The sequence below is a fragment of the Lonchura striata genome, chromosome 1A, assembly GCF_050655825.1.
Source record: "Lonchura striata isolate lonStrDom1 chromosome 1A, ASM5065582v1, whole genome shotgun sequence".
Lineage (NCBI taxonomy): Eukaryota > Metazoa > Chordata > Aves > Passeriformes > Estrildidae > Lonchura > Lonchura striata.
This window is the reverse complement of record NC_140741.1, coordinates 16,236,638-16,257,191: the sequence shown is the minus strand read 5'-3', so window position 1 is coordinate 16,257,191 and position 20,554 is coordinate 16,236,638. Positions and strand designations below refer to the sequence as shown.

The 20,554-nt window shown below is 42.8% G+C and overlaps 1 protein-coding gene and 1 long non-coding RNA gene across 50 annotated transcripts in view; both read right to left on the bottom strand.

Annotated features, from left to right (window-relative positions):
* Positions 1 to 20,554, bottom strand: part of CACNA1C (calcium voltage-gated channel subunit alpha1 C) — a 459,731-nt gene that overhangs the window by 220,155 nt on the left and 219,022 nt on the right. The window lies entirely within an intron of this gene.
* Positions 8,000 to 20,554, bottom strand: part of LOC146763393 (uncharacterized) — a 49,510-nt gene continuing 36,955 nt past the window's right edge. The window contains exon 2 of the long non-coding RNA XR_014951828.1: positions 8,000 to 20,383. This is a non-coding gene — a long non-coding RNA (uncharacterized LOC146763393). The remainder of the gene's footprint in view (positions 20,384 to 20,554) is intronic.

The following is a 20,554-nucleotide window of genomic DNA, read 5'->3' as shown; positions in this document are numbered from 1 at the left end:
AATTTAATTTGTGACCTTAAGATTCTGGAATTGGAGAAAGTCGTACAGCCAGCCACTATTATTTGAAAACTGCTGCTCCTGGACTGGAAGGAGATTAAAAAGGGGTAAAGCTCAGTTATTTGGTTTGCCTTTAGCCCCTCCAAGATAAACTGTTCTGGACACTTATTCATCAAGTAGGCATCCACGTTAACTGTCTCACCAGCTTCAGGAGATGCTTTGGTGGCCCCCACTTGTAAAAAATTGTGTGTTGGGGGATCTGGAGCCTCTGAGGCTTTCACAGCTCCCTCCCTAAGGTGGCCTGGCTACAAGTACATGTTTGCTCTCTCTAAAATCCCAAACATGCACACTTGCACCAACATTTCTTAACAGGCAGCTGAAAGGCAGGCAGATTATTTCTAATACCCCATCTTATCATCACAGGTCCTGATGACATGAAGTGGCCCACATTGAGAGTGGCATGCTCCTCTTCAACCTTCACTTACGTCAGCAGGAGGAAGGACAAAGTAACTGGGTGCAAGGACACCAAAATGCAATATGCAAAGTCTCCAACTTCAGACCAAAAAGGTAGAGCCTGGAGGGAAGGAGCTCAGGTGATCTAAACAAAGCAGAGACAACCTGGACTTTCCTCTGGCTCTTTGCTGATGCAAGGAGTGCCAGCAATTTAATCCTGGGAGAGCTCCAAGGCAGGACTCACAAGAGCTAGCAGAGCCCACCAGCTGCACTGGCAGAACACGCTGGCACGCTGTTCTCCTTTTGCTGTCCCAAGGTGGCTGGGTGAATGCAGCCAATCTTGTTAACAGAGGGAATTTTCTCAGCACTGTTCAAACAAATCTAGGACATTTCATGAGCCAAGATGTTTAACTCCCATTTGCCTGACCCAAAGCCAGTGTGTGACCTCCTCCATGACTCACCTGGGACAGTTTGGCCATGTCTGGCATTGGAAGGTTCCAGATCAGCCTTTGGGTAGGGGAGACCCAGCAGCTGCTCGATCAGAGTTAGGGGCACTTTAAAAAGTATCAGTTACCCCTCTTCCCCAAATCCTGACTGACATGATGGTACAGGGGCACAGAAATAAAACCAAGGTCCTTTTGCTTTGAGGTCATCCTTCTGCTCTGCTGCTTGTTTGCTCCCTCTGTCCTTCCCAGTATCCCACACCCTCACTACCATATCCTTCTCTGTGGCTTCAGCCAGCTGGAAGGGCTACCCAGTATCTCCCTACTTCATGGACTGTGCAAGTCACAGCTCAGTGAAATGTTTGTGGAACAGAAAAGCTAGGGAGAGTGGGAAAAGGATGTACAATCAAACAACTAGGAAAATTCGCTTGTCAGTGCACAAACAGCAGTAAGGACAATTTCTTTCTCTCCTGGAGCTTAAGCAAATGGGGCAGCTGTTAGCCTGAAACCCAGGGATGGAGGGGCTTTCTCCATCAGTGGGAAAGTTAAACAGGAAAGAACATGAATAAACACTGGATAAATCTCTTAGGATTGCAGTAATAGAACAATAATACAAAATAAGAGACACCAGCAGGTGAAAAATTTGCTCAGAAAAACACAGGTCAGCAAAAAATAAGACAAAGGTATTCTGGTTCCTGACTGAGGAGAGCTAACTGCATCAGAGCCATCTAAAGATATTCTTTATGTGGCTCCCTTATCTACCTTCACTTGTGAAAGAATTTGTGCAGTACTTGTAGTAATGGAAGACAAAGATATGCTAAGAAAAAGTTTTCTTTGCCCCAAAATTCATCATCATGATAAAAGATTTTATCTTGCATGTCTAATTCATTTTTACAAGTTTTCCTAGGTCATTAAGGTACTGATATTTGTCCTAAGCAGAGATTTAAAGAACTAATATCAACAGTAAGCTTCGTTCACAGTTTTGTGATTATATTTAATGAAGAAAACAGAAGATTACAAATTAAAACAAATCTTATTTTTTTAATTTGCAGGAGATAGACCTTGCAGAAAATGTTGACCCACTTGGGTGAAATAGAATAAAACATTAAATGTAAGTATGAATATTAGAGGAAGGAAGAAAATAAAATATAGTTATATTCTGCAATATGAGAATCCAAAGAGCAATTTTGGTCAAGATGACAAAGGTTTAAACACATTCTAAAAGTATAGGCCATGTAGAAAGTTTTCCTTTCTTATAACTTCCAATATCTGAAATGACAAATCTAGGTATCATAACAATGACTCTTTGCAAGGCTCCACTTTGATAGAAAAGGAAAGAGGAAAATGGTATGAGGCAAGTAAGTATTTGGGAGGATAAAATTTTGTCTCCATGATGAATAGAGGGCACAAGAAATTGAAGAAGGAAAAAAAGGAGCTGTGGGCCCCTCACAAAAGAGAGAAAACCCTGGAGCCCTGGCAAAGATAATGGAACAGCTTGGCTTCTGAGGGAAACTAGGAGTGCAAAACTACAGACACAAGAGGCAAAGGTGCAGAAAGAGGCACAGGGCCCATGGCAGGAAGGGATAGATGTCACAGGACACAGGTAACAGGAGGCTCAGCAGGGCAGGAGAACAAAAAAAATGCCTGAAACCCTCTAGGTGCAAATGCACTAACATACCTACAGAGTACAAGACATAAAGCTGCACTGATGATTACTCTGGTTTGTTCTGTTTGGCAACAAATTAGAAAAGATAAAAACAGGAAGTCTAAAATTAAAGAGGAAGCAACAATCACTAGGACAAGGATGGCATCTCACCAGGGAGCACGAGGAGATGTGCTGCAAGTTGAACTCGGGGAGGGAGGGGACTCCAGACCAACCAGCCAGAGGCCAGGACAGCAGTCTGTGCTATAATTTTTTCTACTCCCCAGCACCCAAAGAAGGGTATGTAAAGATGGCAACACACAGATGGAGAAGCTCTTCTATGCATAGAGGGAACTGCAATGATTCCCAGCAAAAGCAGAGGATATAAAAGGTGTGGAGCTCCTTTGTAGCTCCCTTTTCACAGGCCTTCTTCCAAGGCCAAAGAGATGCTGAGCTTTCTTACCAGAGAGTATATTCTATTCTGGAGGGAGGTCAACTGCTTAATGCAAACTAATTAAGACACAACACCCTTTCTTCATTCTATTATATACATTACTTTCCTTTTATTTGTGATTACAGGCCTGTAGCAAATAGAAGATCAGCTTATACATGTGACTAGTATTAAGAAATGTGTTTCATGTACTCTAAGTGCCTATAATGAAATTTAGTGTCCAAGGGAAGAGACTGCGCTTTGTGACCAGGCAATTCTCTGCAGACCACAGGAAACATAAAACTAGGGTTTTCAGACCACAGTCAGTTAGCTCTAAACTACAGAATAACCAAACAAAATTTTCAGCTGCACTGGGTTCGAAAGAATAGAGACTGCCCGAAAAACCTGAGTATCTTTTACAGAATTGTAAATTTGTGGCTGTAGGGAATATAGCATATGTGATGGATCTGAAGCATAAGCATTTGACAAAGCATCTCAGGAAACATTACTCACAGAATTAATTTGCTTGGATCTCGATGGGAACAAAATCAAAGTGAAAGCAGACTGAATGACAGTAAACAAAATCTGGGTTTTGGTTCTCCATCAAGTTTGCACACAGCTTACAGAAATATTATATGAAAGTATGTTAGTCCACTTTTTACCTAACATCTTCATCACTGCTCCAGAAAATGTGTAGGGTCTATTAACAAAGAATGCCATGGTTATAAACTAAAGGGAAAAAAAATATTAGAAAAATTAGATCAGAAATCAGAAAGTTAAGAGAAAGTAGATTTAAAGGCTGGAATGACGACTGGAAACCCCAAGCACATGAGGACAGCAAGTCTGACTGTGTTCACACAGCAAGAGTCAGGGTTCAGACTGGCTTCCCTATTCAATTAAACTCACCAGATTTGCTCAATCTGCACAATTTATTTGCATTAGTACATTAGGAGCCCTTGCAAGCTGAGAGTGCTGGCTGACCAGAAACAGAAAAAAAAAAGTCTGTTTTATAAGGTGCTCTATTTACATGGAAAATCCTGTAATAAACAGAATACCTGGGAATTCCCACACTGATTTAGGGCTCTTGTGACCTCCTCACAGTCCCATGAATTAAAATTGTTTTTCAAGACTCTGTTCCTCTTTCTAGAGCACTCAGGGATATTTCATTCACTTTGAGACATTTCATTAACTTAAACAAAAATGGAGCTAAAGCAGCAGCAGAAGAGAAACAAGAACATGCAGGGGCCGATTTAAAAGAAGATGTGAAGAAAATAAAATGCACAGACCTTGGCTTGAAGACAATGAAGAAAAAGAATACAACTAGAAATGACAAATACTTGAAGGCTATAAACACTAAGAAAGGAGAGGAATTTTGGGTTGTGCAAGAAGTAGTAAATCTATGAGTAACAACAATAAATTATGAAAAGATAAACTTTCATTGAAACATCAATTTGTCTTTACAAGTAGTTCTAGTATGACATCAAGCAGTCTTCCAACAGCAAGTTCAAAAGCTCCATTGCTAACGGTATTTTGAAAGATTTTGGACAAAAATTGAAAGTGCTCTATAAGGACAACATTCCGTATTAGGAGCCAGAGAAGTTTCATGATTTAATAAATTTTTTCCTTACTCTGACTTCTCTGAGTATCTATTTTGAAACAAACCATTAGCATAAGATTCTCTAGCTCACAAAGATAGCAAAGACCAATTTATCTTCTCTTGCTCAAGAGGTCCCACAAATTACACAAGTATTACACATCTCTTATTGAATACTGTTTGACATCACTACATCTAAACTCAGTGTAACCTGTTTAAAAGGAAGGACTAAGGAAAAGATAAATATGCAGACCTTGGCAAAGAGACAAAGAAGGAGAACGCAACACACGCATCTCTTTTATATCTAAAGGATATAAACCACAAGGAATCAGATACAGAAACACACTCAAGAAATGGTAGTTTAAATTACTTCCCCAGAGTCCAGGACTAGGTAATGGTGAAGCCAAGAACTGATTCCAGGGGTATCTTGAAGATGGACACTCAGGATTCCCTTGAATTGGAAGATGGAAGATGATTGGAAGATATTGGAAGATGATTTCATGAGCTTTTAGTCATGCTTATGTCATGACTAAAAGCTTATTCACTCTAAAAAATGTACTCTCAGTAATCTAAGTTAATCTAAGAGGTACCAAGAAGCCTGGCAGCAATCACAGAAAATGAAAGGTTCAGCTCAAACCAGTCACGTGGTGGAATGGACACATTTAGCTGTATGAATGGAATGTGCCACAGAAGCACAAACACTTTTATATTAAAGCTATTAACAGCACTTTTCACAGATCACAGAGCACTCTGAGATGGAAGAGACCCACAAGAATCTTTCAAATGAGTGGGACTGTCATGGTTTGACACTGGCACAATGCCAGTGCCCCCATGAAAATGTGATCCCTACCTTGAATGCTGTGAAGTGGAATCTAGAATAGAGCAAAGCAGGCCCAAGCTTAATAACAGGAAAAAAACTTTATTAAACTACCACTACAAAAGAAAAGAGAAAATTAAAGAAGGGAAAAAAAAAACCACACAAAGATCCAAATGAAAACCTTGCAAAACATTCCTCCCCCCCACCACCCAACTCCAACAAACCACAGTGAGACACAATCTGGACCCCAATCAGGTTTCCACCCTCCAAGCAATCGATACTCAGTCCATCGAGGGAACAGAGTCTCTCCTGTGCCACAGACCCCCCAAGAAACACACTGCCACATCCTGTGTTTCCATGTCACACATGGCACCGCCCGGAGAAAAAGTTTGCCATGGTGACCCTTCTCCTTTCCATGCACAGTGCTCTCACCACCAATGCATGGATGGTCACTGCCTTTAGGATTTTTCCTTTCAAGGATGCCCTGGCAAGAGGGGAGAAAACAACAGTTCAGTTTTTCATTGTTTGGGACCACAGTCCCCCCCATTTTCCCCTGGGGCCGAGGGCTCAAGAACAGAGATCTTCTTCTCTTCTCTTTCCTTTCCAGGGCAAGGGGGCGCCACCACAAACCCCCTAACCTTTTCTCCATTCACTCCACTTTTGTCTTTTTCCCAGCTGAAGCAGGTCTCTTGACTCACTGGCATCCTCCCAAAACACAGTCCCTCTTGACGGAGAAGATTGGTTCAGGTTGTGGCTAACACGGAAAAGTCCAGCCAAAAGCCACTCCTTGTCCCCCTCCCATCCAGCATTCCTCCTTCCAACATCTCATCCCAGGGTCCAAGGTGTCCCTCTTCCTCTCTTTCAAACCGAGGAGGGGAAAGGAAAATTCACAAAGCTTTCATTTCTCAAGGAAGGGTTAAAAGTCCGAACTCCCAGGATGGCTCGATGCCCGGACATCCAGCAACTCCCACACAACTGGGCACCTTGCAGCAGCTCCCCCCGCTCCTCCTTCCTTGCGGCTTTCTCTCTCCCTCTCGGGAGAGGAACTCTGGGGGGGGGAAATGGAGACATCCCAGATTTCTTCCACCCTTCCATCTGCAGGGGCCAGCCCGGTTCCAGTCCCTCCACCCTTCGGAGTTACCTCCATCAGGCCATGGGGCCTCCCCTCCCCAACCCAGCTCATTGCTGGGCAGGGGAAGGTCTGCACTGCACGCTGACCGGAACCAAAGAGAGCGAGTTCCCCTGGGAATTCTGCTTTCAACCCCTCTGTGTTCTCAGAGGCGTGTCTACTTTCAATTGGTCAATATCTAAATTGACCTCTTCCTTCCGGGAAAAATTTATCTTTCCGTGTCAAACCACGACAGGGACTTACAGCCTAAAGGGTCAAAAGCAAAAGAATTGCACCTGTTACACACGGCCAAGTTTGAATTCACATATCATGTTCTTATTCGGGCATTGAAATATTTGGGTGATTTTTATAGCTGCTGGGGAACTGAAGAGAGACCTTTCTGACCTTAAGTGATTACTTTGAGGTTCTGAAAACAGACTCAATGAAATTAAAAAGCCCTTCCCAAACTTAGAGAAGAGATAGCAATGCTTGTTTGTTTGTATAGCTGAACACTAACCATGTCCCTTTCTACTAAAGGTTGTTATATCAGTGTTAGCAGTGGCTGCAGATAATCCAGGCAGCTAGGCTTGGAAATCTTCTTTAAAGCCTAATGATTAATCAAGTCTGGGTTTGCAGTATTAGTACTTTCAGGGGTCACAGACGGCCTGATGAGAAGAGCCCAATCCCTCAGAAATTAATTCAAGTCCTTCTAAAGGGATGAAGCAATTGCATCACCAGTGGAAAGGGGAAGCATCAGTTGTAAGTTACTGCTCACTGATGGAACCGAAGGGCAGCAGCTGGATCCCACTGGATCACTTTTCAGTGGCTTAAACCTCTGCTGAGACTGAAAAAAGAAAACAGGAGGTGAGACAGACAGGATCCAGCTGCAATCTCATTTAGGAAATAAAACTTAGTGACTGCATTTCTAAGAGCAAAGTGATGCTGGGTTCATGCTGCAAGTGGATACCCAGCAGTGACTCCCTGCTCACAGTGTGGCACATGCACTGCCACAAGACCAGGCTTTCTGTGGTGTCAAAACACCAGGGAGGGGACAGGGCCTCTCCTTCACACCTGGGAGATGGGAACACTGCCATCTCACAGGCAGTCAGGGCTCCCTGAGGAGCTGAGGTTTCGGGTGAATGTGTGGATGCACTGGCTGAACCATGCTCCAGAGCCTGTCTCTCTGATTTGAGAACTGAGGTCTCCCAGTGAAAGAAGCTCTGGGCTTGAAGGTTTTCTGGTCTCTGCAAAACCTGTCTTTTCCTTCTATTTAGGACTTAGAGTGAAGATGAAAGGATGGAGAATGGAGGGAGAAATACGGCTTACAGTTATTGCATCAAAGAAAGAGAAAAAGCAGCACTGAGGTGCTGGAATCATAACACACCTGAACCTAGGGTTGGCAAAGGCTGTGCCACACATCTTGACAGCTGCTTCCCTCTTCTCTTGCGCTCATCCTCAGTTTCCCCAGCACAGCACATGCAGCCATACCTATCCTTTAGAAGGCCATGGGACCTGGCAGTTCCCACCCCACTGAGCCCAATGGACAGACACCACTGCTTTTACTCCCTGCAGCTGCTCCGAGGTGAGCCTGCTGGAACATGCACCAAAATGCACAGCCACAGGAGCCTCCCTCCAGTGCAGATGTGACTGGGAGAGCCAAACTCCAGTGCAACTTGGGGCTGCCTGCCAGGATGCACCCCAGGGCCACTCCAGGCAGCAGGAAGGGGAACACAGCCACGAGAGAAAGGCAGGGAGATGAGTCTGTGTGTAGAGCACAGCCTCTCCCACCCTGGGTACAGCACTGAAATGAAAGAAGCTGCAGGCTCTGGATGGCAGGCAGGGAAGATGGAAGTCACTGTTTTGTCACTCTGGAAGGACACTGGGAAATGATTGGGCAGGTGTGTAGCCCTGACTGCACTCCCAGCCACTCCTGTGTCCCAGCTTGTTTTTCCTTCTCTCCTCCCCACCAGTGCAACACACAGCACTGAACAGCTCAAGGCAGCCAGCAGGGCAAAAATGCAAAGTATCACTAAACACAACAGCCTTTTTAATGAAAAAGCTGGAAAAGACTCAAGCCTTGGCCAAAACATGAATCACCAGAAAACTACACTTGCAGAGATCCCCATAAAAGGAAATGTAAATAATCATCCAAGCCCCCCACCCTTGTGCTCATGTGCAGGCCAGCTGTACTGGGTTGAGTGCATGTATGGGGATTGATGTGCACACAAACGTGCCCATGCCTGGAAAGTGGTAATAAAAAAAAAAAAAATCAGAGAAGAATACAAGAATAATTTTGGACAGGAGAGCTGGAGCAGGAAATCTATAGTAGCACAATATTCAATCAGGGTTTAGGGGTCTCAAAAAAAGGCTGCAAAACTAGAAGATCATACCCACCAGGTTTCTTTGTGAGAGCACAGTACTACTAAAAGCAGCAGTGTTTGAGCTGTCCTGATCCCACAGCTTCCCTCCAGCCTGGGAGAAAGCGGCACCAGGACATGGGAGGTGACAGCACTGTGCTCACACATACACTTAACACAGGCATGGCCAAATCCTGACCACTTTCTTCAGAAAAAAGATCCCCATATAAGGAGATCTGAGGCTTTCCCTTTGGGGCTCGGGACGTGGGTGGCTGTGCAGGCATTACACACACAGCCACTCTCTGTGTTCAGCGTTTTAACCCATTCCTTGGGGACGTGGATCCGGAGCCGCTTGGTGATTTTGGTGCCCAGGGTTGCAGAGACAAGGCAGGGAAGCAAGGGGAAGGGGATGCTTCAGAAGAAGGGCTGAGTTCCTGGCTGCCCCGACCTCTCTTGGTGGAGCTGGCATTTGCCACCAGCTTGGAGCAGAACCTGCACGCTCGGCTCACGAGGTGCTCGAAGCAGCGTCGGCACTCCAGCCTTTGAGTCACTCCCAACACAAGGCAGACAGAAGGAAGAGGTGCACAGATGCAGTTGATTCAATCCAAACAACTATTATTGGAAGATGATTTCATTAATGAATTATCCCAATTGCAGTTTTGCTAGTGGGCATGTGGAAAGGCCAAGTCATTGGCTGAAACTGAAGTGATTTTCTTTTGTTCTGTAATTTTGCTCTTTGGGAGGTGTCAGTTAACAGTTTCTAGCCACACAAACAGAGCTCACTACACAATCCACAGGCTAATTCCAGCTCACAAAGTGAAGGTAGCTCCCATACTCCACAATGCCTTTTTGATGGAGAACAACCACACTAACAGAGTTAGAGAAGGGGGGGAGGGCACAAAGAGGAGGTGACGTCAGTAGGAAAAGAAGAGAAATTCACAAAAAGAATGAAGGAAAAGTGGGAAGGAGGGAAATAAAGAATTCAAAGCATACAGTCAAATGCAAATATACTAAAAACTGCTAAACAAAACGTGTTTTAAGGACAAGTTTCAATTTTCTGAACAGAGACATTTTGTAAAACTTGAAAATTTTTTTGAGGCAGCCATGCCAGGCTGGCAGATCTGCCATGAACCCTAATTAAGAGCCAAGCTCCCTTGGAGGGCAGGGAGAATAGTCTGGGTACCTAAATGGGCACATATGCCCAAGCTTAAGCAGCTGAATTGCACTCTAAATGTGGATGATCACAAGGTAGAGACAGACACCCAATGAGAAGACAACCAGGACCATGAGGAGCAGTGACAGAATCAAATGTTCTCATTCTCCAACAATCCCATCAAATAAAATAAATCTCTGAGCTGTTTGAAAATTTGTAGCCACTACTGTAGAAAACAGGGCAACCCATCATAAGGTGGTCAGATGGATCAGAGTTACTAAAACCAAGAAGAGACTTATTTGGATTAAGCCTTTCTTGAACTTCTGTGAACTCTTTAATATCCATGACACCCTGCATGAAGGAGATCCACAGATGTCTCCCAGGACATGTTAAAAGCCAAGTTCTTGTGACTGCTTTGAGCCTGCCCTGTTACTTGCTAGTTCCATTAAATCCTTTGCCTGTCAGAATTCATGCTATTTCCCTAGATTTCCACCTTGTGGCAGCTGTAAAATCAAAGCACAACCATTCCATGCAGAAGCTGTGGTGTTATTCCTACTTGTGCTTCCCTGAATGAGCAAGTTGGGTTTTATTTTTCTCCTGTACAGTTGTTATTGTGCATCGTTAACAAGACAAAGGCTAGTCAGATAATCACACTTGATGAAGCAAGCTGGGGGAAGGCAATCTAAATGTAATTTCTTACATCTTCTCCCTCCTCAGTGGTCTGATCCTGCCTTGTTAACTGCAAACCTCATTGAGCAGATTTTATATCCTTCACTAATGCAGCCCAATTGAAAATGGCTTTTTCAGGCTAACTGTAATGCAATACACTGTGTGTGGCACATGCATGCTCCTATCCCCAGCAGCTATCCTGAACAGAGGATAAGGGAACAGCTGCTCCTGACACTGCCAGGCATAGGAGAACTTCCTTAGTCCCAGAATTTACCCATGCCTCTTCCCTACTGTGGGAAAAAGGCACTTTTATATGCTTTGGGTGGGAAGGGAAAAGTCCAATTTATCATTAAATGAGCCCGCCTTCTACACTCACTGATACATTTGCTGTCTGGACATTCCTGGAGGAAATACAAAGGGTGACATTCATATCTATCAGCACATTAACAACACATATTCCCAGCTCCCTACAGCATCACTGAGCCCTAAGTGCTGCAGGTTTCATTTTGGGGTGAATCACACCAGGCTTTTTTTGACTTTTCTGCACATCCCTTCTCAGAGAACCACAGAGAAGGAATAAAGAATCTCCTGTGGAAACACAAGAGTGGAGGCTAAGATGGGATATGTGAACACTCAGTGGGAAGATAGATCAAGCAAGGAGAGGAAAAATGATGAAGAAATGAAGGAGAGAGGTGGATAGAACTGAGAGGACAGTTGCTCATGTGATGCAGCACAGTGACCATAATTAATTAGGTCAGCTCTATGAGAAGGCAAATGACAGTCTGTTTTTACTCTATTTTTGAACTTATGTAACCTTAGCACGCTCCATTATTGCAATACATTTTATTGCTAATCATTTCCATCTGCAAAGCCATCTCTTTGTGAAACAAACTGTATGTACCATATTGGAGCCAAAGTTACAGTTGCTGATTTTGTAACTGAATCTGGACTTGCTTGGGATTGGAAAAGCTGATTGCCGGGTTTTTGCCCCACCAGGTAAAGAAATCCACAATTTAAAGCACTTTAAAAAGTGCTTTATCTTTCAACAATTTCATATCTATATTTGAAGTTTGAAAAATTATAGAAGGAAATAATTTTTAATGCTTTTAAACCAGGGCTGGGTGTGAAGATGTATTGACATAAATAGCCTAAGAGTTATAAAATAAAACAAAAGTACATTGTTATGCATGCGCAAACACATATGTGCATAAAGGACAAGCCTCCCCAGAAGACACTGATATATCTTTAGTCAGCTACTACTACTAGTATAAACAAAACAATAATACAAACATGAAACCCTCTGTGGGAGAGCTTTTTAAGTTATTGCATATGTATGTTACTGCTTAAAAAATCCATGTGGGCATAAAGTTTAGATTTTGACTGCACAGAAGCCAAGAAACTTGGTTGTGGCAAGATGTGGCTTATTGACTTTTTGTAAAGCTGCTGACCTTGTATAAATCAATACAAAAACCCCAAGGAATTTGTGGAAGATATGAGTGATGAAGAAAAGTACCTGAAGATTCACTTTTACCATTGAAGCCCTTAACCTACAACTACTCACATTTGAACCTCTTTTGTTTGGGCTAAAATAGCATGCTCAGATCCACAGACATTATTTTTAGAGACCTGTAACTCCATCTGGACTTACTGCTTGCTCTAAGCATTCCTCCTTTGAAATAGCTGTTACAAGAAGAAGAAAAAAAAAAAAAAAAAAAAAATCAATCTACCACACATGGAATGGGCCCAAACCCCAAACTGAAGACACAAGAAGGGTGAGGATGGAAAGGATTATCCCCATTCTGAGCTGTTCCTATACAGCTCTTGGACAATGTTTATTCTTCTATAAAGCAGCAGCCTAACTTCCACAAACCATGAGCATCATTTTGGTAGGAAGCCATGCCAGAGCTCTCCCTGGATAGGTGTATCAGCCTGAGAAGCACCCATTCCTTTCCTAATGCTGATAAACTGCTAGATGCTCTCTTTGAGAGTGCCAATGCAGAGCCAAACTTCTCTAGACGTACAGGAAACAACACAAGCACAACACACAACGTATATTCCACTCAGTTGCCTGCAGGATCTAGGAAATCTCACAGCAGCTTCTGTAGCACAGCTATCAAAAGCACAGTTCAGCTGTGATTGAAGGCAGCTGGTTACCCAAAGTACAGATCCCCTCCTTTTGCAGCAATATGAAAAGCCAGGTGCTGGCTGCAGACATGAGCAGGACCTGTAACTGAGGAAAGCATTCCCTGGTGTGGGAATGTGCTGTTTCTGTGTGTGGCAGGGAGACAAGCAGCTCCCTGGATAGGGAAGGAGCACAAAACCTGCAGCTGCTCTAAAACTGAGCCTCAGGACTGGAGGCTCTGCTGCTTAGACTCCTTCCAGCCATGGGAGGAAATCTGCCTAATAAGGACCAAAACAGACAATGCCTGTTCTAGTCTACCTACCAGATCAGGTAGGAAACAGAAAAGGAGATATCCCAGTCCTGATTACAATGTCCCCAAGCACTCAGAAATGCCATTTGACATTGACACAATGGGTCATTGTGTCTTCAGCAACAGCAGCTGCCTGTAGAGAGGCTCAGTCCGTACCTCAGGCTAGCTGGTCTAGCAAACTACTGTAAAAAATAGCTGCCTGAAAGTAAGATGCAGTAAAAATAATAATAGTAGTATTAATGATGAGAAATACTAGATGAGTCTGAATTGCATATTTTAGTTAAAATTCAAGAGAGAAGGACATTTATTTGCATTCCTCTGTATCATAAGCACTAACAATAAAACTGTTAATCAAAGTCTAGTTGTGCCTCAGACAATACATCAGCTTGAACCAAGAGCAGCCCAGCTTGGCTCCCAGATCACATTTACAGAAAAGCCTCACACATTTCTCCACTTACAGATCAGAAGAGCTTGAGAAGAAAGTACTGTCTTGTGGGACAGTACAGAACCTACACAATGCAAAATTTAATATCTTTAGATGTTGATACTAGTTAGTGGTAGGGAAAATTAGGTGCATGGGATTATCAGTTATTAATGGAGGGCTGAAACCAAGAGTTAGGAACTGGATTTGGCTTTTGGATCAGTCCTTTCATCATGGAGCCAAGGCAGAGTTTCTGCTTTGTTCTTGCCTGCATATTCCTGCTCTAGGACTTGCTTCTCCTTAGAAGCTGGGGAAAGGTAGAGCCCACTGCTCTGGCTCTCACCTAAGGATAATTAATACCAGTGAAAACAGAGAAAGATTTTTAATGCAACCTTCTAAGCAGAAGCAAAAAGATCCAGACATTTGGAGTAAGGTTTTACAGAGATAAAAGATGCAAACTCAGTTTAGAGATGATGCTTCCTTAAGGAGGTATCCAAAGATCACATTTCCTACCACCCTCCAGAAAATCCCATTTTCGCACTATCTATAATGCTCTCTGTTCATGTGTGCAGAAATTGTCACTTGTTTACACCTCCCCAGTATCTGGAAAGAGAGTTACAACCTCTTCATGGGCAAATGTAAACTTGAATGCATTTGTGCATTGCTCTGCAGACGTGTTCATCCACTGACATTCTGCACAGTTTGGGCAGCTACTACGAATCGGACTTTAACAAGTCAGTGCCAAAAGCAGAAACGAACTTGGGTGGAAAGGTCTAGATTTACACACACTCTTGTTTTGTGTACTGGCTTGTCTAAATTTGGGAGGGTGGTTATATGTTAAGGGGAAAAGAATTAACTGATAACAATGGATCCAAAACACATTTTCAAACCTGATTTGATTTTGATTTATGCCCACTATAAAATTAACTGTACCTAATTGTTCTCTTCACAAAAGAAAAAGGCACAATGGAACAAGTAATGTGACAAGGGTTAGTAAGAAATCCTAACGTGAGCTCTGTAAGTAGCACACCCATTTCAACTCATCTTCTCTCATGTGGTAATAAAAATCTTCTAATTCCAGCCTCCTGAGATTTAGCATGCCTAGTACCTCCTGGTAGTTCCATCAACACACCCACACTCTCCTCTCAAGCACGGATGTCCCAGTGTCTGAGTGTCTCTAACCACCACGTACAGCACCAGCAGCAGCATAGAAGCAAAATCCTTAAATAGGCAGACAGAAACCAGGACAAAAATGCATCCTTCAACTTGCAGCTTCCTGAGAATTTAAATAAACATATGTTTAACCTACAGAGGTTAACATTTCTAAGTAGGAGAGCTATGCCAGCTCTTAGGGCTACCAGGTAAAACTGGAGGGCTTTTGGTTGCAGTGTCTAACCTGCGGGTCAGGGTATGTGGTTCACTATTGCTTCTTGGAACACAGGGTTCTTCAGTGAAGTGTGTGCTAGAGGAAAAAGAACTCATGGAGACACAGCCAGAGCTCTGAGCCAAGGTACAGCCTCACCTCAGCAGGGAGGGAGGGTTATCATCCTGAGCTCTTGAGTCAGAAGCTGCAGGAACACTGCAGGGCACTGCTGCCTCCTGGCACCTCCTAGTCCCTTCCCTGTGTGCTGCAGGGAAGCCTCTACATAAATCTTCCCTAGAAATCATCCAGTCTGTCAGGGAATTTATGCTTTACAATGCACAAAAAATATCAAGTTCCAAAAAAGGGGTAAGTTTCAACACCATCCCTTGCATTTAAACTCTGAGAAAGCCAGGTACTAACATCCATAGTATTCTATCTTCAACAGCATTATTGAATCCTGATATCCATGGTTTAGGTTGATTCTTCATCAATTCTACCTTTTCTCCAACAGGGAACTTTTTAATTTGGCAGATTTTGGCCCTTACCTTCAGGGAATCAGAGTTAAATCCCACACAGAATTTACATGTATCCATTTAAGTAATCCCAGGGTGCACTGTGCACTTCCCTGTAACAAGATGAATCCTGCTGCCCAGTTCTATAGCTGCAAATCAAGTAAAGATTATTAGTAAGACTGAACAGGAGAGAAATCAGAATAATCCAAACAAGGGTTAAAACATCATGTTGGTCAGTCTGCCAGAGAGCCTTACATCAGAGATATCTAGGAGGAAAAGAATGCTTTTAAAAAAGAATTTATCATTAGCAAGCATCTCAAGACATTTCAGAAACCTTATTCTAATCCATGAATCAGCATAAATACACTGGAATCACAGAACCCCAGATCTTTGCATGACAGTTTGAGTGACCTTTGTAGACATCTGCAAGCAAACATGTACAGCCATCTGGGTGTGATGTCTTAGTCCTTTCATGATATTTCAGTCTTCTCTTCTTGTATATATAAACCCCCCCCTCAAAATTACCTTTTTTTTTTATTAGTAGCAGGCAGCCATTAACCTTTTCTTTCTGTTTGAACCCTTGTTCAAACTTGCACCCATTTATTACACTAAATAGGGAAACCTGCTTCTTTATGTCATCCTTAAAGGTTTCAGATAAATAAACCAGCAGAAGACTAATAGACCAATCAGCCTTTTTCAAAACCAAGGTAATTAGTATGGCATGTAAAACAAAAGTGAGAGCAGAAAAATTACACTCCTTCAGAGGCTTTCATGAGGAAAGAGAAGACCCAAGAACTGTTCTTATAGACAATGACAAAGTGAGAACAACACACTGCTCCCCGGATATGCAAAACAAGTCAAAAAGGAAATCCCATATTTGAGGGAGTTGTTTCAGTAAGGACAGGGGCAGGATCTGTTCAAAATACTCCCAGAGAAGATGACATGTTCTTAGGCAGGTGAACATGTTTTACCTTCAGCCTTGTCAACTTCATGAGATTCTAAATGCTATTACTTGTTCTGGGTTGGTAGTTTGAGAGCTGCTTTCTAGAAGAAGCTGCTGGAAAGTATCCAGAGCTGCAGCTAACCTGTTATCAGGCACCAGTAGGTGACAATTCCCTGCTCTTATGTGCACCAACTACCCCTAATACCAAAGTGACTCTCTTGTCCTGCCTTCTCAACATTTGGTTGAAAATATCCCTATTAACATGTACCACTTCAGGGCCTGTGTGCTTCATATGACTGCCTGTCCAGAGGAGGTGTCCAAATATAAATTTGTGATGGTAACGTCACATAACATCAGGAATTTCCTCACTCTTCTTACTCATCCCTCAGCCTGTTCCTGAGGGACTGTACAAAACTGCACTGCAGCCAGGGCTGGTGTGGCCTGTGGCTCCCAGAGGAATCCAACTCTATACACTTAACTACATCCTCAACAGAAGCAAGGAAGCCCAAAGTTCTTGAATATTCCCCCAGAAAAATGAGGCTAATCCTTTTCTCTTCACAGGCAGTAAAACCTTCTCAATTCCATCTTTTTGTTTATAACATCAGTGTAGCTGCTGAAAACAAAACAAACGTTTCATAATGAAGAATCAAAATATTCTGTTCCAAAACTCTGGGAAGAAAATGGCAGGATGTTCTGCTTCTGTTCTTCCCGTGTTTTATTTATTTTGTCTAATTTAACACACATCTTTCAAGTACTTCAAATTTGCTGCAATTACTTTTGGAGAAGGGAAATACTTCCAGAAAATGTCTAACCATCTCCAGCAGTTGTGTCAGTCACTAGCACTTGTCTGTCTCTGCACAGTTGGGTTAATGTGCCCAGTGAGAGGCTGTAAACCTTGAGTTTTCTATGGTTACACTGGTAGCTGGAGATTAACTGCTATTGATTAACCAGAACATGACATTTAATTATCAGCACATTTGGTGTGAGATGGAAACACCAAAAGAGCTGTTTGTACTCTAACCCTTCCTTCTCTCTATCTAGCTAGCTTGGGTTTTGGAGAAATACAGACCAAATTTCAAAGAAATAATTAATATTTTGTCTTTTGTGTTCAGAATTGCATGGTAGCAGTCATCCTTGAAATGTGCACCAAGTATTAGATTGCCCAGCAAACAAATAAAATATATTTCTGTATATGAAAACAGCATGAACTTTGAATTTGGAGAAGGATCTGTTTAAATATCAAAATAAATCACTGCTCTCACTTGTTATTTACTGTGCTTGTCCTAATCATATAATGCCAATGCATCTATAAATTCTCTTGTCACAAAGTGACTGCTGAAAGTGATGAAAGCTGCCATTTAATCAAAAAGCCTAAATTAATCAAAAGGAAAGGAAAGCAGGCCCATCCCTGCCATTAAGGCCTTTTCCTGCTCCACCAGGAATGACAGACACGGCTGAGGGAGTGCAAAGGTAACAGAAAAAATTACAAAAAATAGAAAAAAAAATCCCAGGCCTCAGTGCCAAGGCAGGTACTCTGTTTGGCCCAGCATCTCCTCCAACACACATCAGGCTACTCTGCAGTTTTAAGTGAGTTTGATCTTCACCTCCTTTGTTCTCATGGTGGCAATTAAAAAGTTCTGCTAAGAAACTGCTGCATCCCACCACAGGGCCGAGGCTTCACACCAGCAGTGGGCACAATCTTCTTGTCAAGTGCATAGATCCTTTCACAAACAGAAACTTTCCCAAACAAACTTCCACAAAGAGAAACTGCCTTTGGATTGGGCAAGACGAGCAGCACAACCCAAGTGACATTATCCCTTCAGCATCACTTCTCTCCTTGGAGCTGCTGCCAGGCCCCAGGCCCGGGTTTGCACAGCAGAGTGACTCATGCCTTCTGATTAGAGGGGTGGAATAAACATGGGCTTCATCAACACTCAAAGTTGTGCTGCTTCAAATCCTTCTAACAGCTTCCAAACATCATTTTCTCTTGTAAGGGAATGCATTCCCACTCATGCCAAGGCAGCTTTGGTGTGTGATCCTTTCACCTGAGGCTAGCCAGTAATAGCATCACACCATGTCATTGCTGCCCCTACAGAAATCATGGTATATACAAGGGAGAGAAAAGAGCTATTAAACGAAAAGGACACCGTGGCTCAAGAATGAGCTCATGCCTGTGATCTTGAACAGGAATTAGAAAAAAAGATTTCTAACCAGAAAAGAATGGAGATCCTAGAACAGCCTCTCAAGTAAGAGAGAGCTATTGTAAAATGGGGTTTGACCAGCCTATAAAAGGGATTAATTACTCTGTGGTTTGACTGCAGGACTGGGAGACTTCGCTTCAGTGATTATTCCCAAATATTAAGCTTTCCTTTCCCCAGAATAACAACTGATACAGACAGAAACACTTCAGCAACAATGTCAGCTACTCCCTATGCAAAAGCCAAAAAAGAGCTAAAGAGAAACCTAAATCTCAGTACTTGACCTCCACAAAGCCTTGAAGATCTTGGTAACATAAACCAGCTGCATGCATGCACAATTTCTTCCTGATGCCAGCTACGAGTTCCTTAAAACACAAGGAGCTGACATTTATACTTTTATGCAAACCAGACTAATCACTACTTTTATTCAAATACAAGTCCAGTCTTCTAACCTATTTGCCCATTGCAAGACAGATTGAATTGCATTTTGCACAGAAAAATGTCTTACTTTAGCATGTTAAATTTCACTCCTTTCAGCTAAGCCAGGACATCCAACTTGAGCCTGATACCAAACCATTTTTTCATTTTTTTTCATTCAGACTGCCAGTGAGGATGCTGCCACGTAATACCACAAGTTCTAGGCAGCCTGCCTCTGTTTCAGGGCCCAGAGAATGGGCTAAAATTAATCAAAGCAGAAAGAATTCCAAACCAAATTCTCACTGCTCAGCCCTTTCAGGATATCCTGGAAAATGACAAAATTTCAGGATTAGCCTGGAATCTCTCACACAAGCAAGGACACCTTCGCTGTGTCATACAATTAGGGACGTCCCAACGTTTCTATTTTCCACAGTGCACTTTTCAGCTTACATTTGATCTCCCCAACTGCTTATCCTCTTCTGATTCATTCTGTTACAGCTTTAAACAAGAAGTCCCCTTTCCTGCAATTACCTTACAATTCTTCCACTTGCTCCTTTCCAGAGCCCAGGCTCATGTGCTCCTCTCCATTTCTCCTTATTTACAGGCTCCACCCTGCCCCTCTCAGCATTTCTCAGAGATGGCACGTGAAGAGCACTCCTTTTTCTTCTCATATGTGTCAAGATACACTTTGCCATGTGGGTCCCATTGGCACAGAGAAAATCTGTTTGCTATTCTCTGCTTTCTGAAGGTGTCACCAGTAACAAACAACGTGGCATCTGCTTCATGTTTGTTGCTAACAAAGGGTTTTAGAGCTCAGTGATTTCTCCATGCACTATTCCAAATTAAGAACATCCTTTCACTTCCATTGATGAGTGATGGAAGGTCAAATTGTTTGTTTATTTTCTCTTGGAGATCCCCTACTAATATTGTTTACAAAAAAATAGGACTGGCAACATAGAAATGCTCTGCCTGTAAAGACTCCTGCAACTTTCCAGCTGCAATTATGGCCTAGCTCTGCCATATCTGTTAAGAAACTTGTCTTGGTGTATGGAAAAAGAGCATTTTCATTCCATTTTAGTTGTCATGCTATTCACTTGAAGGTTTCTTGATAGACCATCCCCCTGCCAACTCCCAGAAACTGTAGCACAAAGAAACTCAGAGATCCTCCAAATGAATTTGTGCAACTTCTATCATGTCTTGTAATGAGGCTGAAAGAATCCTCTTGATTACATGGAACTTATGGCAAATTGTCACTCAGTGTCACCAAATTCAGGAGAATGTCCTGCTACTAGAATGGTCATGACAGGAGAAGATGCTTTCTGATTGCCAAGTTCCACTCCTGAAGCACCTAACCTGCCCTGTTCAGGAGAAATAACAAGGTGAGTCATGACTCTTTTTTTTGGTATTCAAAGCTACCAGCTTCCAAACCCCCTTCTTCCTTTGTGGAGTTGCGTTATGTATATGTTTTATTATCCCTGTATTATGTATTGGTTTATTCCTTTGTACCCCCGTGTGCAACTTGGTTTATCCCCAGTTTTCCCGCCTTGTCCGCCCTTCCCGCCTTCCCAGTATCTATCCATCACCCTGAAAGAGGCATTTTACCCC